This window comes from Bos grunniens, chromosome 3, assembly GCF_055505025.1.
Source record: "Bos grunniens cultivar Pamir isolate PY7600 chromosome 3, Bosgru_T2T1.0, whole genome shotgun sequence".
Classification (NCBI taxonomy): domain Eukaryota; kingdom Metazoa; phylum Chordata; class Mammalia; order Artiodactyla; family Bovidae; genus Bos; species Bos grunniens.
In genome coordinates, this window is record NC_141167.1 from 109,103,039 (window position 1) to 109,112,467 (window position 9,429).

Consider the following 9,429-nt stretch of genomic DNA (forward strand, 5'->3'; position numbering starts at 1 on the left):
CTCACTCTGGTGAAAGGAGGGTTCTGTGCCATTCACACCCTAGGCCAGCTCAGCCCAAGTTCTTAAGACTTCTGCAGGAGCAATCTGGAGCCTGAGCATTAACCAAGCAGCAGGCTTGGAGCATCCAAAATTCTCCTGCTACCAAGAGAGCAGTCTAGGACTAGACTCTGTGTGATTACAAACTGAGGCAAGCAAACTGTAGCTAACTTCCAACTATTTATATTTTGCATGGGCTTGATTCTCTATTTGCACCTCATTCTCCTCTGTTGATAGTTTTTGTCACAAGCTTTCTCATGAAGTGAATTAGGAATATAACTAAATGAAAAAATGGAGTGAGACATTTTATATAAAATGACTCAGAATGCCTCTGTGAAGGCAAGGAGAGGATGCATGAATATCTCCATTTTCAGAGAAAGAAAATGAAACTCGGATCAAATCATTGTCTTGGTAGGTTTTTGATATATCCCACTCAGCAAGTGGCAGAACTGTGGCTAGAACTCATCTCTTTTATTCAAGCCCAAAGCTCTTTCTATATTATATTACACGTTATCATATATAATTACCCATAGTATAGTATGTTATGTTTTAATTAAATATCAATGATACTATACTTAGTATACCCATTGTATTATAGTCTATTGTTGCTATTCAGTTGCTAAATCATGTCCAACTCTTTGGGACCCCATGGACTGTGCTGCACCAGGCTTCCCCATCCTTCACTATCTCCCGGAGTTTGCTCAAACTCATGTCCATTGAGTCAGTGATGCTATCCAACCATCTCATCCTCTGCTGCCCTCTTCTCTTCCTGCCCCACGAACTGTAGCCTAACAGGTTCCTCTGTCCATGAATTTTCAAAGCAAGAATACTGGAGTGTGCTGCCATTTCCTACCCCAGGGATCAAACCCACATCTGTTGTGTCTCCTGCACTGGCAGGCAGATTCTTTACCAACTTGCCACCTGGGAAGCCCATTATAGTCTATAGTACTTAGACTACTCAGATTATTTCTTATAAAATCTAGCTCCCTGTTGTTTTTCCCATTTATGCATCTTCATGGAAATTGTTTCTCACTGAGAGTTATTTTTTCAGAGTTCTATTGAAGAAACAAATGTAAATGTGCAATCAATACTTACTTGGAGGGCTGAATTGCTTTAATTGACAGTCTCACCCATTGGGTGGCAGCTTCCAGGCTACCTGTGTGCCGTCTACTCCACCAAAGCAGCATTTCTGAGAGAGCAATAAAGAATAAAGGCAGAAGTTACAAACCTGACTTCCTCTGGAACCTGAGGTTAAAAAAAAACAAAAACAAAAACGGAGCAGCAGTTGCCAGTAAACCAAGCAGAGATCCCCCCAGCCCCCACTGCCATCACTGCAGCCAGAAGGTGGCCCTTGTCTTCTGTAAACGCTGAGGATAGAGGCCTGGGACTCGGGCTGGAATCCTGCGGATATTGTGGGGGAGGGGTGTGAGGTGGGGATGGGGCAGAGGTCTCAGTGAGTTTCGCCTTAGCTAGAAGTGGTGAAGTGGATGTTCAGTTATTTGTCCGATGACCTGAAGTGTAGTCCACTCCTCTCAGGTTAGTGTGAGGCTGGCTCTGCTTCCCGTACAAGTCACTGAGGAATTTCAAACATTTTTTTTTTTTTTCTTTTTCAGCTGTGCCATGTGGTCTGTGGAATCTCAGTTCCCCAAATAAGGATTAAAAGTGAATCACGGCAGTGAAAACACAGAGCTGGAGCACGAGGGAATTCCCAAGGAACCCTAATCTTCTTCCTTTTTTTTGTTGTACTTTTTTTTAATTTATTTTTTAATTGGAGGAAAATTGCTTTACAACATTGTGTTGGTTTCTGCAGCATAACATGAATCAGTCATAATTATACATCTATCCCCTCCCTTTTGAGCCTCCCCCTCTCGCCTCCCGCCATTCCAGCCCTCTACGTCATCACAGACCACCAGGCTGCGCTTCCTGCATTATATAACAACTTTTCATTAGCTATGTGTTTTGTACAAGATAGCATATATATGTCAATGCTACTTTCTGAGGGATCCCGATCTTAACCAAATGCCCTTCAATGGTAAAAAAAAAAAAAACAAAAAAACAAACCTGCCTGCCAATGCCAATGCAGGAGATGTAAGAGACGCGAGTGCAATCCCTGAGTCAGAAAGATCCTCTGGGGAAGGAAATGGCAACCCACTCCAGTATTCTTGCCCAGAGAATCCCATGGACAGAGGAGCCTGATGGGTTACAGTCCATGGGGTTGCAGAGTCGGACATAACTGAAATGACTTAGCACACATTGACTGGCACACTTGTCTTTCCTCTAGAAGGGAATCCCATAGCCCTGGCTCAAGTAACCCACAAATGATATTTAATAGCGGTGCCTCACTCCACTGGGCTCCCAGGCCATTGTCAGTCTCAAATAATAGTTTCCAGAATGTTCTGTGGTCAAAGAAGTTGAAGGACACTCCTCCTCCAAAGGGGCCTGAGCTGCTGCCCAGGGTGACATCCTCATGATAAAACTGATGTGGGATTTGGGGAGGGCCTCTCTGGGTCTCAGAGTGAAGCTCCACCATGTCCCCTCCCCCAACACCACCTGGGTCCCTGGAGCTCTGAGGCCGAGGACAGGGCAAGACATTGGACCTGAAGGGGAAAATGGGCTGTCAGAAGGTGTCTCTTCTGCTTGACATCTCACCACCTACCCCTGCCTCTGTCCCCACATTCCAGATTTAATCCTTAGAGCAGGGCTGTCCAACAGAATTTCCTGTGATGGTGGAAATGTTTGACATCTGTGCTGCCCAGCAGACTACCTACATATGGCTGTTGTGAACTTGAAATGTGACTAGTGTGAATAAAAATATATTTTTTTATTTTAATTAATTTAAATGCAGGGCTTCCCTGGGGGTTCAGACAGTAGAGAATCTGCCTGCAATGCAGGAGACCTGGGTTCGATCTCTGGGTCAGGAAGATTTCCTGGAGGAGGAGATGGGAACCCACTCCAATATTCTTGCCTACAGAATCCCATGGACAGAGGAGCCTGGAAGGCTATAGCTCAGGGGGTTGCAAAGAATCGGACACGACTGAGCAACTAATAACAATTTAATAACAATTTAATAACTAATAACAATTTAAACGTAAATAGCCATATGTGACAAGCAGCCCCTGTATTGAACATCACAGGTGTAGAGGCACTTACCCTAGAGCTATGAGGATGAATTCTAGGAAGCCTTTCTCTGGCTTGCTGACTGCAGCAGTGTTCTTTCATCTTACTATCTCTTCCACCTTAAAGTGAAAAGTGAAGTCACTCAGTCGTGTCCAACTCTTTGTGACCCCCTGGACTATAGCCTATCAGATTCCTCTGTCCATGGGATTTTCCAGGCAAGAATACTGGCGTGAGTTGCCATTTCCTTCTCCAGGAGATTTTCCCAACCCAGGGATTGAACCCGGTTCTCCTGTATTGCAGGTGGATGCTTTACCGTCTGAGCCGCCAGGGAAGTCTTCCACCTTACTATCTTCTTTTTCTACCAGATTTGTAGCTCCCCTAAGGCAGCTCTTTATTTTGGAAGGTCTGTTTTTGTAAGAAAAGATTTAGCTCTTCATAGCTCTGGTTGCTGTGAGCACCTTAAAGTGTTCTCACGATCGTATAGGATCCCTGAGCCTTATCTGAGAACCTCTGTTTGAACTGTGGGATCTCATCTTTCACAGGGATATTTCCTGCCTCAGTCTGGATGAGGCCATAACTGTCATCAGCTGTAGAGTAGTACCCTCCAGCCTATCTGCATCCCCCACAACCTGGTGATAACCAGTATTTCCAGCTCTGCTCCCTGGAAATGCCACGTTTTCATCCCCAAACTCTCCTTCATGTCCCCTCTATGCCAGGAAAAGAGGGTTTCCCCTGTGCCTTCAGACACAGAGCACACAAGGACCAGTGTCTTCCCTTCAATCACTTGCCTTCTGGGGAAGAGTTTCCACGGAGACATAAGACACAGGATCCCTGTGCGTATAGGAGACAGCAGATATGACTTGACTCTGGGGAACATCAAAGCTGAAGTGGTTAGTATCTCCCTAAACATGACAGCAGGGAGAATTGGCAATTTTGAGCAAGATCAGAAAACAGAGATATTTGCAAACAGAATTGAGGATGGTGATTGTCAATTCTGAGTATATTTCTATGGGAGGCAAGTTCTTCACTTCCCAGCCTTCAGTCACATGAGGTTTCTCATCTCATAAGGTACTCACTTCAGGAGTCTGATTCCTCTAGGGGGCCAGAGTGGGCAGTTCCAGGGAAAAGCCCTTGGGTTTGTGTTTGGTGACAATGGGTTGAAGTCTTGTGTTGAGAACTAGGAAGGAAATGGAAAATATTAGCCTTCCTTTAAGGTGACACCACACAAAATGATAAATTGCTTTTCTCCCATCTCTTCAGACCTGCTTCAAGACCCCTGCTTCAGTACTGTCTTCTCTGCTGCTGCTGCTGCTGCTGCTAAGTCGCTTCAGTCATGTCTGACTCTGTGTGACCCCATAGATGGCAGCCCACCAGGCTGCCCTGTCCCTGAGATTCTCCAGGCAAGAGTACTGGAGTGGGGTGCAATTGCCTTCTCCTACTGTCTTCTCTAATTGCCCCAATATAAAATGGGTCTCTATGTTCTTTCAAATCCTATTGTGTTGGATTTGCTGCTAAGCTATTCTCTGGCTGTCAGCTCCTTTTACAGCCTCTGTAGCATAATTATAGGCACTAGAATATATCTGCTCGGGAAGAGGAAATGGCAACCCATTCCAGTATTCGTGCCTGGAGAATCCTATGAACAGAGGAGTCTAGAGGGCTACAGTCCATAGGGTCGCAAAGACTCGGACACAACTAAATGACTGAGCACATACACAGTATCTATCTGACTATTTTACAAGAGAAATGTGGTATACCTGCCAAGGTTCTGTGGTTCTTGAAGTCTCTTGAAAACCGTTTCAGTCCTAAAGCACTATTATAAATGAGAGGGACACCAGATAGCATCAGTATCTCTTGACAACAGACCCCCATTCCTAGCTTGTGGGAAAAGAAGGAACTAAGGTCTGAATAGCGCCCTGCTCTACCTCTCTTTTCCAGACCCCTGGAAAACTCACTCCAAAACTCCAAAACTCACTTCACCAAAACTCACTCCACATGTGAATTTGGGACCTCTGACTCTGTTTGCAGACCCAGGAAGCTACTGTCTGTGCCTCGTACCAGAAGACCCTGAGTCTTCTCTTCACCTGGCAGTGATCTGGAGCTTTGGGGGCCTGCTCAGCCTGACACCAGGTCCTAGACTTCTCTGAAGAGATGAAATTAAAGTTGGGCGTCTGACTCTGAAAAGAGCAGAGTCTCAGATCAGCGTCATTGGACTCCCTTTGGTGGGCCAGAGGGGTGTGGGCTATCAGCACAGGAGTTGGAAACAGTTCTAAAGAGAACAAAATCTCAGGGTAGCAGGGTCAGAACACCTGGAGAGACTCATCTATATCCTCAGCAATATCTAATAGATCCCCTAGAATCAAGTCAATAACATTACCACCCATCTCCCTGACACAACTGAATTATCATAACTTCTACCTCTGGCTTTCTAGCATAATTTAATAAGCATACCCTCTCCTTCCATACTCTTCGACCAGCCTTGTTTGCACCCAACCCTGCTATACCTGGAGTATAGTCATTACCTTGAACTTTGATTCTTTGGGCTTCCCTGGTGGCTCAGATGGTAAAGGATCTACCTGCAATGCAGGAGACCCAGGTTCCATCCCTGGGTTGGGAAGATCCCCTGGAGAAGGGAACAACTACCCACTCCAGTATTTTAACCTGCAAAATTCCAGGAACAAAGGAGCCTGGCAGGCTATCATCCCTGGAGTCACACAGAGTCAGACACAACTGAATGCCTTTCACTTTCACTGCTATACCTGGAGTGTAATCATTACCTTGGACTTTGATCTTTACAAGGTTTGAAATCCTTTCCCATAGAGATACATAACATTCTCCAGAAAACAGTGTAGTTACTAATATATAAGCCACTGTTTCTGGAGACTGGTTTTGGTACACTAAAAAGTTTGATTCCTTGTAAAAGCAGCAAGTTTTTTTCCCATCCTTGTAGTAAAACATTTCATTCAATTCCCCTCCCTCCCTTCCCTAGCATCTCAGAATCACTCTGTCTTCTTCAAAGATAGAGCGAGGGACCTGAAGAATCAGCCGGCCTGCAGCAGACTGCAGACACTCAATTCACTCCTTGATTTTCCATCGTCCATGTGCCTGGTGATACCTTGCACTCACTTTCCTCGCAAAACCTATGCATTCACAGTCTATTCAATGACAGTTTTGCTTTTTCCTCATGAATTTGATCCTTTGCCCAGGAGCAGGTGATTTCTGAAGTCTGAGCCTCTTCTCCCTCACTTGAAGAGACTCCTGGGTGCACAGGGACTGGGACTCAAGTTCAGGTTATAGCACTTCTAAAGGAAATCAACTCTGAATATTCATTGGAAGCACTGATGCTGAAGCTGAATCTCTAATACTTTGTCCACCCAATGCAAGAGCTGACTCATTGGAAAAGACCCTGATGTGGGGAAAAATTGAGGGCAGGAGGAGAAGGGGGGTGACAGAGAATGAGATGGTTGGATGGCATCATCCACTCAATGGACATGAATTTGAGCAAACTCTGGGAGATACTGAAGGACAGGGAAGCCTGGCACGCTGCAGTTCATGGGGTCACAGAGAGTTGGACATGACTTAGCGACTGAACAACAACTGTTGCTTTCCAGCATGTGTCTCTTGAATAGTGTTTGAAAGGAAATTACGAGTCCATCTCTGTTCTTAAGCTCATCATGCTCTCTCTGTTCCAGGATAGACAGATGCTTTGCATGTCATTGTTACCACTGCGATGGTCCACAGAGAATGGAAGATAGCACAGCGATAGCACATGATTGGGCGACTGATGGAAAGAACCTGATATGAATCAAGTTTCCACTACACCTGTTACACTCTTTATATGAAGTCATTGGGGCCTCACAAATACCCATAGGGTCATTATCATCACATCTAATTTGTAAGCATGTAAATGAGTAGAGGTTCAGACCTGTTTGCCGATGGTCACAGAACTAGAATGTAGCAAAGGTAGGATCTGAACTTCATTCACTAAATTTTAGGACCATAGTCTTTCTACTAAACCATGCTCTATGCTTGAGAAGTCTGCCAAAACCCTCATCCTCTGCTCGGTAGTTGCCAAGGAAGTGATGAGCCCACATTGCTCTGGGGTAGTTCTGGGACTTTCTTTCATGAATCTTTATCAGCATCTGAAATGAATCAGGCAAATGAATAAGCAGTTTTTTCTCCCACACCCAAAACACTTCTTATTCTTGTTCAGACAAGAAAATAAAAAGTTGAAACAAGGTCAGTATGAAATACTGAGTTTGTAGGTAAAAATGATGGAAAAGACAGGAGTTTGTCCTGAGCCTAGATCAAAGATTTGAGTGAGATTGTGCCTGTGAATATTTCTTTCAGAGCTGCCTTCCTGCTCCTAATAGGGACTTCCAGCTGCCCCCCCTCCCCAGGAGCCTTAGTGCACCTGCAGACAGGTGAAGACATTGTCTCCTTGCCTGCCTTTCCTTTATCAGGTTTGTCCTTCTCTTCCTGCAGAAGAGGTCAAAGAGCAAGCTTTTGAGCAGAGCAGAGCAGGAAGGTGTCAGGAACAGAGAGGTAGAAGGACTAGAATGACTGGGGCTAGAGGAAAGGGGGACCCTTCCCTGCAGCTTTGGGGAGAAGGACTGCAACTTCGCCAGGCTCCTGTGTTGGCCATAACTTCAAGGCCACAAAGAAGAAACAGAGATGAACTTATAGGACTCTCATCAGCCAGAAACTGCGATGAAGAGAGAGAGAGACATGAGAAATGAGCACAGCACAGGGATCCCTTCCTCACTGCACACTCACACTTCCTCTGCCTCTCTGTGCCTTTTCTATGTCACCCTGTCCCTACCCAAACAACTGATGGACACTTCTCAAGTTCATTATCAGAGCCTTTTGGCTACTCAACAGTTCTGTTTTTTGTGTGTTGTTGTTGTTGTTGTTTTAGTCTCAGATACTGGTTTAGAATAGCACAGAGGCAGGAAGGACAGTGGAGAAAGACTTGTAGCCCTTCCCTTTCCTCAGCACTGATGTCCCCTACCTGCTTCCCTACCTGCTTTCTGGTTTGACTTTGGTGTCCAGAGGAGCGTTTAGCAGAAGTCTGATCTCACCAAGTCCTCGTATGAGGGATTGTCCCTTTGTACTCAGTAGAGGCAACTTCCTTCTTCACTCACCCATTCATTCAACAAGCATTTGCTAAACACTTACTGTGCCAGGAGTGGGTCTAAATATCAGAGTTACCAAGAATAAAACACTGTCCCTACCTTCAAGATAATTACAGTCTAATGGAGGAGATGCTAAATTGATAAGGAATCACAATACAGTGTGATAGGGCCATGCCAGTGGGAAGAGAGAGAATTATTAAGGACATAGAAGTGAGTATAAAACTTCTCTCTTTTACTGAATAAGAAAAGATCATTTAGGTAGTTTTGCAAAATTACAGGAATACATCAGAGTAAAAATGCTAAGCCTATTATCAGAATTGAAACTCATCCTTTTTCAAACATTTAGATACTATTTATATTTAAAAAAATAAAACAGTCCATGTGTACTTTCACTTCCACAGATCATTAGGTTTTACTATTTCCTTCCAGACATTTTTCTTGTCTGTATATTTGCTTAACCTAATTTTAGCGCTTGTTAAGATATATTTTAGAATTTTGCTCTCATTCCTTCAATATTATCATATCATAATAAATACAATGAAATCATCATTGTATATATTATCTTCTCCATGCTTACCCATTTATTTTAGAGTCCCAGACCTGGGATTACTAGGTCACCATGGATGTCATTTTTTAACTGGCTTTCCAAACATGCTTTACCACTTCTGTTGCCAAGAGCAGTGTATGACTACACCTGCTTCACTCAGTCTTCCCACACTGGGAAATTAGCATTTAGCCTTCTGGGGTTGTTGTTGTTGTTGCAACTTTAATGACTGTAAACTGTACTGCCATGTTTTAGGCTGTGTTTCCTCAATGGATTTATTCATTCATATAGGAAATATTAACTGAGTGCCAACTATGGGCCAGGGACTCAGCTAGGTTTTAGCGACAGACAGTGCTTTTTGTGATGCTGATGGTCAAGGAAGCAGTTGCTGGAGGAAGTAATTTTTAGCAGATCATCATGATCTTTATCCATTTACCCAAAACATTTTCAAGCTTTCTTTCCAACTTATATGAATACTTTGCATCCTATCTCAACTCCTTGCCTTATTTACTGCAAATATTTTCCAAAGGCTGTACTCACTTTTGTTATAGTTATATTATTATCATAACACAGAAATATTAAAAATTTATTTTATAAAAT